The sequence below is a fragment of the Oxyura jamaicensis genome, chromosome 20 (assembly GCF_011077185.1).
Source record: "Oxyura jamaicensis isolate SHBP4307 breed ruddy duck chromosome 20, BPBGC_Ojam_1.0, whole genome shotgun sequence".
In the NCBI taxonomy this organism is placed as follows: domain Eukaryota; kingdom Metazoa; phylum Chordata; class Aves; order Anseriformes; family Anatidae; genus Oxyura; species Oxyura jamaicensis.
In genome coordinates this window covers 2,855,475-2,867,847 of record NC_048912.1, presented here as the reverse complement: position 1 = coordinate 2,867,847, position 12,373 = coordinate 2,855,475, and the positions used below count along the sequence as shown (strand labels likewise).

The following is a 12,373-nucleotide window of genomic DNA, read 5'->3' as shown; positions in this document are numbered from 1 at the left end:
GCATGTTTCCAAGGGAGGGGTGAGGTCGATGCTTGGATGGGAGAAGCCAATTGAAATCAATGGGAATTGATTTAGAGTCTGGGGGCACTGTGTTAAAATCTCCAGTCTTACGATATAGCTTCATGAATATTAACAGGAGCGGGATCAATACACAGCTGATTTTCAGATGTACAGCTGGCTCCTTTTCGTCTGTAGATTAAAGGAACGGCAATCTTTCTTTCTTTAGATAAGATTGAGAATTCCAGAAAATGACTTGTGACTTTACATCCAGTTCTTCAGGACAATTTGATAAAGTCTATGATATTTTCCTACTTCTTAAGCGTGTGTTTTCCTGGCGGCGTCTATCTTTTGATGTCTGTTTCAGGGATATCGTCTGAAGTAAAGAAGAGGAGCGGGATGCTTTTGAGGCACAGACGCCTCTTCTGCATGGGTGCCTCTAATGACGCCTGAGTTTTGGGGAAGCCCTGTGAGAGGTCTCTCCTTGCTCCCTACCTGCCAGCAGATGGCTGCCACTCTCCTGTGGAAGCGAGTGGCTTCGCAGCACGGTGGGTCTCGTCTCGTGCCTCGCACAAAGTCGCAGGGTGCTGCAAAGCGCTCTGTTTGTCCAGTACGTCAGAGGCCTGCCTCTGAACCTGTAATGCTCCGATCTGAACGCCCTGAGGACTGACACCGTCCTCTTGGAAGAGCTCTTCGGGGTTCAGAGGCAGGAGCCTGGGCTGCTGTGCCTGTAACACATCGGCTGAGCCTCCCCAGCCCCAGCTGCTGCCCTAGCTGTGAAAGTGAAATCAGCCTTGAAAAAGTTCTCCGTTAACAAAGGATGCACATTATTTGAGACATCCTGAGTGGGTTTGTTTGTTTGTTTTGTAAGTGTGGGTCAGGATCCAAACTTGGCAGCTTGTCCCGACTTCCTCAAGGAGCTGAAAAAATGCTCCGGGTCCAAACAACCTACTGAAACTTCGGGAATGTTTCGGGCTCCTCTCTAGCAGCCAAAGATTTAAAGATTTCCTTATTCAGACTGCCTAATAACAAAGAATCCCATCTGGATTTTTTTTTTAAGAAAGAAAAAAAAAATACTAAAAAATGCTCAACCCTAAAACACTTCACCTAAATGGAAAGGGATTTTGATTAAGCCCTGGTAAATGTGTTTTTGCAGTGTTTTCTTTGCTACCAGGAGCATGTCCTAGGCTTGGGTGCTGAGAAGTGCGAGAGAGGAGGGGAGAAGCCCCAAATCACTCTCAGCAGGAGGGTAAGTCCGGTGTTAGAGGGGCTGTTCCCAGCCCTGGGGACCCTGCACTCAGAGGTAGCTGCTGCCAGCCCTGGCTGCAGATCTGCAGCCTGAAGCCTCACAAAAGGACACGGCTGTGGCTCCGAGCGCTGCTCTGGGGGGCACTGGGAATCACACGGGGTGTGCTGGTCTCTGTCCGATACTAAATAAATATATCCCGTCATCTGCAGTACTTAACCGTGTAAAAAAGAAATCCCCTAAATCTCACGTTGCCAAGGGTGTTCAGGTTGTTCAGGTGTTTTAGTTTTATTTAAAGCAAGGGTAATTAAACATAACGTCTACTTGCAAGATTTTGAAAATCTTCCTGCAATGTGATGAAGTTTTGTGGTGTGTTGCTCACGTTTAAGAGGATGTCAGGTCTCAGCTGGGCTGTTAAAGGAGGGAACTGAAGCACCTGAGGGCTGCTCCTGAGTTCTTGGAATTGACTGGGAGGTAACAGTCACTGAGCTGTGCCAGTAGCCTACGTTTTGCCTGGTTGGGCTTCTAAATACATTACAAAATAGTTGTGGAAAGCGGAATATTGTCTTAGGACTTCCAGATTCAGCGTTTTCCCTGTAACTTAGGTAGCATCTGTCAATCTGTGTACCACAACATCCTTGGAAATATGTTTGTTTTATTCCAGTTTTATCACTCTGGCTGGTGATAAAGGCACACAGAGGCGATAGGCACGTTGTCTCAGGCATTGGACGCTGGGGCGAGTTCCTGGAGTTCAGTGGTTTGCTGTAGAGCCTGTGCGTGCTGGGGGTGGTCTAATGCCCTTCAACAACGTGCGACACAAAGTTCCCCTGTGAGAGGGTTTCCTTCCAGCCAGAGTTTGCTGCATCCCCATGCTGAACTGCTCCTGGCTCCTCTACACCAGTGGTGCTTGCAGAAGTGATGGAGTTACCCCTGTGCTGAGGTCCGGCGGTTGCTTGCACCTCTAAGGGCATCGATGCCTTTGCGCGTCGTTCCTTTGGAATTCAGGGAGCGCTGTTTCGGAGATGCCTTGCTTATATTGTTTTTTCACTACACCCTTCACAACTGGACTTTGAACGTCGAGCTGATGCTTGCAATGAAGGAAAAAGCTTGGGAACTTAGAAATAACACTAAAAAATGTTTTCCCTAAGTTTCTAAAGGTCCGCACATCAGTGCCGCACACATCAGTGGGCTTCAGAGCAGTTTTTGGAAAAAAATAAAAAATAAACAAAAGTGGGGAAAAACTATGTGAACAATGCCATACGAAATGGGGTAAACTTTTGAGGTTTTGTCTATCTATACATTATTCATGGCGGATAGTGAAAACAACTTGGCTTCTCTTGTGTTTTTGACGGCCAGTTGGAAATGGTGAAAATGTTTGTAACTTCTATTGTGTTTTCTCCTAATTAGACAAGGCAAATAGTTTGAGGAGCAAGGACAGAATTAATCATGGGCTGCTGCTCATCACAGCTGTGCTCTGAATGCCTGACAGAGACACTTTATGGCATATAATTCGACATATAGAAAAAACGTACTACAAAGGACACAGTTTTGAAAGCATTTTCAGTGGTGATCATGGTTTTTTTTTTTTTTTTTTTTTTTCCAAAGTCCTGAGCACAAATGATTACAATTGAACTGAATAGGAACCGAGATGCTTTGGAAAGTAAAATTCTTGCTGGCATTTTTAAAGAGGTGATCTGAATCTGGATTACAGCTTTTTATGTAATTTGGATATAATTTTCATGTCTAATTTGGTGGCTGTAAAAGCATATTGAGTGCTTTCTGCAGGCAGTTGGTTACCGAAGCATCCAACCATCTCTTTTGGTGTAGAAACACAGAAATGAGGTTCTGAGGGTACTTTAAAACCATAAGACTAAAGTATTTCCAGTATGTCAGTATTAAGACTAAAAGCTGTATTTGTATTCTATATAAACTATAAGCATGTTTTTGATAGATTTGGTGTCACTAGCAGTTATACTTAGCATCTCTTATTAACTTCAACATGTGTATATGTTAGTATTAGCTTTATAAAGAAATATTAACCACTTTGCTTATTGCTTTGATTTTTCTTTTTCTTAACCAAATCTGTAGTACTTCTGCTGTGCTTCTTTCTTCTTTTTTTAAAATCCTCCCACTCTTGCTTTGGGAAGGGTGCCCTAGCTTGAGAATAAAGTTTCTCTCTGAATTGAAAAACACTAATTTAGGTGTACAGGATGCAGCTGAAAGTGGTTTCTCAGTCTTTTACATGATCCAAACTTAAATGATTCAAAATCATTTTCATTTGCAAATGGTTGTTTGTCTGCCTTGCACATGTGTAGTCAGAATAATTGACGTACAAGTACAGATCCTACCTCAATGTGCAAATCCCGTCCGTTTCCAAGTTTAAGCAGTTGTGCCCACACTTTAGAGGTCTGTTTTAAATCCCTTTGAGCATGTTACTGAGACATAACTGTGAATGTAAATGTTAGGTTAGAAAATACCTAGCATAAAAGAAAGGGTGTGATTCTCTTACATCATTATTATATGGCAGTGACGATGTCTGTGATATCCACTGTGATGTGAAAACTGAATTGGATGAAAATATGGATCATTTGGCTCTCAGTTTCAGTTTTTTATTGTTAGAACAAAATATTCGTAGATTTCCACTTTGTTTTGTGGGGTTTGTATATAGCTTGCTGAAAAAAAAAATGGCTTATTGAAACTTCTGACAGCTCTGGCTGGAAATTAAAAGCAATGCAACTGCATAGATGAAGGTTCAAGAGAGATTAGGTAAGTGGCTGAGGTGACTGGTGAAAACAAACCTGATCTTTTCAAATTTTTTGCAATTGTCCCATATGCCACAATGGAGGAACATTGTGGATGTTCGATATTTCTAGCTATTGATTTTTTAAAGCAGTAGGTTTCATGGAGAGCATTGGTCTTGACTTGATTATTTGCATTATAAATCACAATATCTGGTGTGTTACTAGCAGAAAAGTTTGGGGCTGCTTGGTTTGCTCTTTCAGTGCCTGGTATCACAGGCACTTGTGTCTAGGAGAGTTAGGGATAATTGGGTCTGGAAAACAAAAAGGCTATTCCCTACTGGTATTTGATACTTCCTTCAGTACAGCAAATCAAAGTTTTACTAGGTTCAGAAATGCCAAAGCAGCACATTTTGTACTCCTCAAAAAATATCAGTGTCTGGAAGTGAAGAACATCTGCATCTAAAACAGGCCAATTAGCAAGAAGACACGAGTGATGCTAATGCTCAGTCTATTTTTGGTCACTCCGTACGTGATCAGGAAAAATGAAGAATGCTGTCACTTTGATTAACTCTTCACATGCCTTTTTAAAAATTATTTTATTTTTGGTAGGGGAAGGTTGATGAATAAAGTTTGCTTGTGAAGGCTTACGGAAATGTCTAGGAATACTGAGCAAATACATGGTCATTGGGTATTTGCGTGATATGTGGACCAAATATTCTGCAGTCTACTGCACCCTCCCATAGAGAAGGCCAATGTACCTACAGAAGTCATGTTTATGTACCTAAAACTTTGAAATTTCATATCTGCAATTTTTATTTAATTTTGGCTGATGTCATCTTGGTTGACATTGTCTTTTAAAACTGAAATGACAGTAAGCCAAAAGAAAGTGTAAATTTCAATCTCAAAATAATTTGAATTCTTCAGTGGAAAAAAAAAATGCTTTGAGGTCAGCTTTCTAATGCAGTTGTCTCTCTTGGAAGCGATCAGGCATCTTTGGATTACTTGATGGTTTTCTACGTATAGAGCAGTGACACTTCTCTGATACTGTATCTCAATGGCTTCTTGATTCAGAAGTGGCATCTATAGATGGCAAAAACCACTGCGCTTTCCTGTGAAATAATGTCCCGTCATATGTGAAATATGTTCCACACTCTTCTGTGTTGGTGTGCAGTTATTTCTTTGAGTCTTAATTGTAAGAATGTGATTTGATCGCTGTTTGAGTGTACGAGATTAACATTCACATCCCATCGTGTTCATATAAGTCCTGCTCAGTTGCTCAGATGTTAGGGAAGGTGATATCTGGAGAGGAGGGTAATGGTGAAAGAAATTTACTTGAAAATGTGTTTGGAGTTGCAAATACTCTCCATATCATTGAAGGGATTTCCGTACCTTGATGAATCAGCTTCCAGAAATGTTCTGAGCTGATGTTTAGGTCTGCTACAAATAACCCTGAGATAATGGCATGTCCTGGTACCATCACCTCTTGCAACGCATAGTGGTTTTAAAATCATCTCTTTTTTCCAATCATCTTTGCTCTCATATTTCATTAATTTAAACTAAAATTACTGTTGAAATACTGACCTGAAAAAAAGTGTGGTTTCTTTCCCTAGCTTTGGTTTATTCACAAGAAAGTGCGCGCTTGTTACTGAGGTGTGGGAATGGTAGGGCCGGATGCCCTCGTCTTCGGAGTGAAAGAGTTACTGGGGATCCCGTGGTGACATTTTATAAACAGGACAGGGAGAGAAAAGAAAATTGTTTTAAACAACCTGGATTAGAACTTATCCAAGAGATGAAATTTAGTTGTCCCTGATCTCCCAGAAAATTTCATGGGATTTGTTATCACCAGAAGCAGAAAGGACCTCTGCTCCACTCTGCTTTTTTTTTTTTTTTTTTCCTGGCAGAAGATGAAGAACAGGCCTGCAGTTCACTCTGGTGTAGCTCTGTTACTTGGTGCTTTTAAAAACACGACCCAAAGTGTGGATGGAAGTTGTCAAAGCTTAGCTTGAGATCTTGTGCGACTTCACCCGTGCTGTTGGGTTTCGGATGAAACCCAGCAGCCGTGAAGGCTGTGCACCTGCTTGAGCTGCAGCCTGGGGCCATACCTTTGTCCCTGAAGCTGATTTACAAATATTTTAGTGGTGTTTTTTCTAAAATGGTTAGTGATTTCCAGATCTTGTCTTTTAAAGGAACTGGAATGGGAATTATTTTTCTTCAAGCTGTAACACACACAGGGCAGTAAGAATGCATTGCAGGTACAGCAGTAACATGAACGCCCGGTTGGCAACTGGGAAAAACTGGCAACAAAAGAGGGCACCGGTTGTCCACAGATCCCAGGGTTGGTATGTTCATAAGCTTCCCTCTCTGTTAAGTGTGGAGCACTGATAATGGGACAATTATCTTTTGGGGTGGAGTGAAATCTGTTTACTCATATTTGCAATTTCAGTGGAATCCTTCCAATGCTATTTATGAGACCTTGAATAGACTCTGAGATAACGAGCAGAGAAGCTCGCTGCAGCAAAGCAGTAGCCTCTATTTTAATCCTCCCCACCAGAAGCGCCGAAGACAGCCAGAGTCTTGTTGTGGTGTAATCGTTGTGACCTTTGAAAGGTCACTTGGGATATTCCCAGCTGCACAGACCAGGGCACTACATGTCATCGAGATGCTTCTCCTGTACCAAGCACGGGTGGGTTTGTGGCGCGTCGGGGTTGCAGAATCCTCCTCCTTGTTGCTTTCAAAGGCTCTTTTTTTTTTTTTTTTTAATCTCTATATATATCAGACTTCACTGAAATTAGTGCTGAGGTGTCCTCAGAAGTAAATTGTGGTGACTTGGGTTTCAGCCCTTGTTCAGAAAGTTCATGGTATTACTAGGTCTTCCTACATCAGAATTGTACCTCTTCTGGTCAGGAAGAGTGGCAGATGGTGACAGGCCCCTGTCTGGAGCAGTAATGAATAATTAGTTTTTTTTGTTTGTTTGTTTTAAAAAAAAGTTCTGCATTTTTTCTTGCTGATTGTTCCCTATCCACTGTTCCTCTTGTCTTTGTACTGTGTGTATATTCGCTTGGGAAAGCAAATGGGTAAGTTTGCACAGCACTAGAAACTGTGATTGCAGCACGGGTGGCTAGTTTAGTACAGATAAAATAAAGGTGTGGACATGTTACAGACACCCTATAAATAATGGACATTACAGTTATGCTGCTATTGTTACCCCAAATGTAGACTAAAACCCTGAAACATCTCAACTCTGTTGTGAACTGAACATCTCCAAAAACTGAGCAGTGGAAGCGCAGGTAGGCTCACTGCTCAAATGCTTGTTAAATGCAGCTCATCATTTATGTATCGAGTATAACCCTAGTGCAGCTGTTTCCTCAGTTCTTTCATTAAAGCTTTGCCTTATTTTCTGAAGATAGCCACTGGGTAACCCAACAGGAATAGGAAACGATATTTACTATATATACTAGTTACTCCAGGTGTAAGAACAGGTTACTGAAAAAAGAACATCACATCTTTTTAAGCTGTCATGTTGAAATGCCATTATTTAAGTTGCAGGCATGTTCAGCATGCCAGACCTCTTGAAATTAATAAATATATCACAGAATCACAGAATCATCTAGGTTGGAAGAGACCTCCAAGATCACCGAGTCCAACCTCTGACCTAACACTAACAGTCCCCACTAAACCATATCCCTAAGCTCTACATCTAAACGTCTTTTCAAGACCTCCAGGGATGGTGACTCCACCACTTCCCTGGGCAGCCCGTTCCAGTGTCTAACAACCCTTTTGGTAAAGAAGTTCTTCCTAATATCCAACCTAAACCTCCCCTGGTGCAATTTTAACCCATTCCCCCTCATCCTGTCACCAGGCACGTGGGAGAACAGACCAACCCCCACCTCGCTACAGCCTCCTTACAGGTACCCGTAGAGTGCAATAAGGTCACCCCTGAGCCTCCTCTTCTCCAGGCTAAAGAGTCCCAGCTCCCTCAGCCGCTCCTAAGACTTGTGATATTTGTAATACTTTGTAAAAAAACCTGTGTAATATTTAGTGCTTATCTTACAGTTGTGTTTTTTTTTCCTTTCACTTAATGCCTTGATGACAGTAGGTTGTTTGTAGTAGATGATGTATGTCTAACTAAAATCAAGCCAGTGGTACTGCTCAAACATCAATGGAAACATTGAAATCCTCTGATGCTGCTAAAACATGGATTTAAGTCTAGCATAACTGGATGGTGACTAGGCATCAGGCGGCTCCACTGCCTTTACTTTAGAACTGCTCCCTTTTACATAGCTATCGACATTCCTTTTAAAATTTGGGTCAGCCTGAGGTTTTCCCCATGCAAAAAGTGGGTTCTGCCTTTCGCAGATTTGAGTTGTTGATTCCAGAGCGCCTTGCCAGTTTGTGATTCCTCTTAAATGCGTGCTATTTCTGTACAATTCCCTGAAGCGTATGATGGTTTATTCTGTTTCATTAACATTTGGAAGGGATTTGAGGAATTGCATGGCTTGGTCACTACAGTAAAAAGATAATAATGCTCTTGAGAGAAGCTAAATGTGGAAATTGCATGTGAGAAGCTGCATGTCCATCCTTGGAGGCTGTAACTGCCGCTCTCTGTGGGGTACTATAAAGTTTTAACTGCCCTAATCAGCAAGGAGCATCACCACCGCTCATGTCAGAGGAATGGCCCTCCAATATGATAACATCTGAAGGCTGTTACCATCGATGGCCATGCCTATACATCATTTTCTAAGCATGAGACCATGCTCAAGTCCAAACTTGTTGCGTATTGAAATAGTTTGGAGGGAAGGCCACCATGAGAGGAGGAATCTGGTGCTGGATAGAGAAGCTTGAATTGACATTACGCATTTCTGTGCATGCAAGCACGCCGCTGTATGTATTACAGGCAGAGTTATAAAGCCATTTTCCTTATGTATCTTTGCCTATTTTCTTTAGCTTTCCCTTCTACCAGCTACACAATGCTGTGCGGTGGTGTCACGCTACCAGAGCAGACGTGTTAACAGGTTTCCTAACAGAGGTGTTGGTAGCAGCAAGGCAGCTGCAGGCGGCTGAGCTGCCCTCGTGCCCTCGCTGGTGGTGAGGACGGGGACGTGTGCGGAGCCTGTGCCAGCGCCCAGGGCTCTGAGCTGCGCTGCACCAGGGCTTTCTGTGGCTGCATTTCAGCAGCAGGTTACAAAGGTGCTTGTGGAGCCTTCGGGTTGTTCTGCTGAATTTGGCAGGGATGGGACAGGTGGTGTGGGATGCGGTGCGGCTGAAACAAATGCCCGTTGCTTAGTGTGCTAGATAAGTTTTTGCACGATTTCAGAACAGGTTGCAGTACTTCCTGTGTCATAACTTGCTGGCAAATCGGGTTTGCCCCAGAGACCTTCCAGCATTGCTTGGAGCCAGGGGAAATTACAGTTAGAAGAGGTTGCTACCCCTGCAGCCCGGCTTGACAGCAAGCATCCAGCAGCGTGTGGCCTGCAGCGTGTTACTGGCTCAGCACCGCTGCAGGCAGAACTGCACCAACGCTGCTGTAGGGATGCTGAAGTGGTGTCTGTCTCTTTGTTTGAACTTGGACTTGAGGGTCCTTATAGGTTAACGCAGTTATGTATGTGTTGTCCATTTTGGGGTGATAATACAGGATTTTATTGCAAATCTTTAAAAACTGTTTACTTTGGAGTCTAAAATGTTGTTTATGATGTAGTCTTTTCTTGAGAACTGAGCTGCCCTGCTCTATATTAAAAAGAGAAAGCTTTATTTTTCCTTTTAGAACCAAACCAATCGTGGAGGCACAGAAACTTGCGGCACGTTATCGCTGTAGTCTGTTTGCTGACAGTCGGAGCCGCATTTTGCATCCCTCCCTCCCCACCTCCTGTCGCTGCACCGTACACGTGCTTAATCTTAGACGTGGATGTAAACCTGTCTATCCCTTATTTTGCATCTTTTGAGCATCATAATAATCAGGCCAGTTTATTAAGAATTAATGCCCTGTTTGTGAACCGAGGATAATGGAATGGCCACATTTCCTCTTGTGCTGGACTGTGATTTACTAAAAAGAGCTTCTAGGGGAAGGATCATAAAAGAGTGAGGCCCCCACCTCTGGATTAATATTTAATCAGGTGTTAAGAGAGCCTTGTGTCGGATCCTGGAGCTGCTGGCAGAAACCTGCAGGGGAAACGCGAGGGTCCTACGCCTTAAAGGGGCAATGCGATTATAATTAAAGGCTTGATCCAAAGCCCGGGGATGCAAATGAAAACCTCCTGTTGATCTGAAGACCTCTGGGTCTGGCCCAAAGGGAACCAAAAATAATGAATGTTTTTGCATGTGAGACAGAAAAAAACAGACGTTCCTATTTTTCTCTTTGTTATTCCACAGATACCAAACAAGGTGAATGTGCAGTAGTGTCAATCAACAACCGACGGGGTGGAAAAGGTGTGCTGCTAAAGACATGCATCAAACAAGCGGAGGGCCAAGCTGTTCCAAACTTTATGGACAGCTGGAGTATTCTTTTATATGTTTTATTTCTTGTATTCATGCATAAATGAGCTACACAGAGAAGTGTGGCAGCTGGGTAGTTCTAAGTCCCATGTTGTTTGTGGACTAGTAGTTTGATCAAGTATCTGTTTTTAAGTAGGCACACATCAGATCCCTTCACGTTACCAACGATGCCAGCCCCTCAAAGCCCACGGTAGCTGCTGCAGCCCTCCTGGCAGCAGGAGCAGATCAGGGGTGGTTGCTCTCAGGCCACCTCTGACAATGCTTCGGTGGGACAGAGCCCTGCAGGCCCCCAGATCAGAAGTGCTGGTAGCCCATGCGACGATGCATCTTGGAAACTTAATTTCTGTAAGGTGTATAAGCGCCTTTTCCAGTTACTGGACCACGTTCCTAGTGCTTTGCTTGGTTATTACATCGCAAAGCTGGGCCTGTGTATTTACCAGGACTTGAAACAGTTCTACCGTCTTGGAGCGCTGTTGGGAGAGAGGTTTTTTTCATCAATATCGGTGGCTACGATGTTTTCAACTTTGCCCTGTAGAAGAGCCTCCAGCGGGCGTGAAATCTCTGATGCACATAAAGGAGGCGAAGTCAGAGCTGTGCTGGGGCTGTTGGCCCCACGCGAGGAGGGAGAGGAGCGCTGCCGTGCTCTTGCAGAGGATGAGAGGGAATGAAACTTAACCACGGCAGGTTTCTTTTCTCCCTAGACAAAATACTTTGCCTCCTGGTGAGTGTGTGTGTTCTGAATGGCTGCCCAGCTGAGCTGATTCAGATGATCTTGCGTCGTCCTTTCAAACTGGCCTTTCAGACCGGTATCCTCGGTATGCATGAAAATAGGAATCGCACGGGAAGGTGGCACGCGGCCACGCGGTGTGGCTTAACGGGACCCGCTGCATTTCACCGCAGGCTGCCACATCCTTGGGCGCTGTGCTTCGACTGATCTCAGTTTGCATCTGCCCTCCACCTGTCGTGGTTTTGCATCTGTGCTAAATGGAGCACCAGCAAAGGACAGTGTTAGGGAGGTGTTGGTATCAGGAGGTCTTCTCTTGCTCCCGTGCGCACTCTCTGGGCGCCCAGCGCAAGTTAACTCTGCAATCTCATGGTGGATGGTGACATGGTGCATTACATCCAGCTCGTTTAGAAAATCTGCTGGCATTTCTTCCATCAATTTTTTGGCTTTTTGCATTAAATATATATATATATATAATCCTAAAGCAGAAGCAGACAGTTCAAGTGTTTGCATGAGTGAGAAATCCTTTAGGAGAATGTAGGTTGGACATTTGGAACTGAGACCCGGGACTACAGAAAAAAAAATTCACCTCAGATTTAGACTGAAAAAAGGTGATCTCCATGATTCAAAGGCAAATAAACACAGGCTTTGTGTGTGTGTGTGGTTGTTTTTAACATCTTGAAGTCTTTGCAGCTGCCTCAGGCTCCATAAAAGTTCAGATTTCTGACTTCTGCATTTTGAAGTATCACAGGGCGGTCAATACCTTTAAGGATCAATAGCGCGGAGGCACAGGAATGAAGGAGGGCAGCTCCAAAGCAGGCAAGGCAGGAAGCAGAGATGGGTGGGGAACCGGCCTGCACTGGATCCTAGCTGGGTTTCTGAACCACGAGACTAAATAGTGGTCTCATAATGATTGCTCCCGGAGAAAAAACCTTCCCTGAACATCTCTTTCCACCACCACCTAATAGGCAAGGCTTATTTCAGAATTCTATTCCAGCTCATTTAAGTTTAGGGACCTTCCCTGTTGCTCATTAATCTCAAGGAAAAATGCAGATGAGAGAAGTTCAGTCGGTGTGCAGCCCCCCCAGATGAGTCTGGGAAGGGTCTTTTCTTTCCTCCTGCTGGCTGAAGGTCAGGAGCCATGGCTGTGTTAAAACTCCTCAGCGGAGCGGTACC

General features: G+C 43.8%; 1 long non-coding RNA gene across 1 annotated transcript in view; it reads left to right on the top strand.

The window, feature by feature from the left end:
• The window catches only part of LOC118176919, a 181,201-nt gene extending 169,069 nt beyond the window's left edge, over window positions 1-12,132 (top strand). The window contains exons 11-12 of the long non-coding RNA XR_004755571.1: window positions 3,952-4,009; window positions 11,949-12,132. This is a non-coding gene — a long non-coding RNA (uncharacterized LOC118176919). The remainder of the gene's footprint in view (window positions 1-3,951; window positions 4,010-11,948) is intronic.
• Window positions 12,133-12,373: the final 241 nt, after the last annotated feature.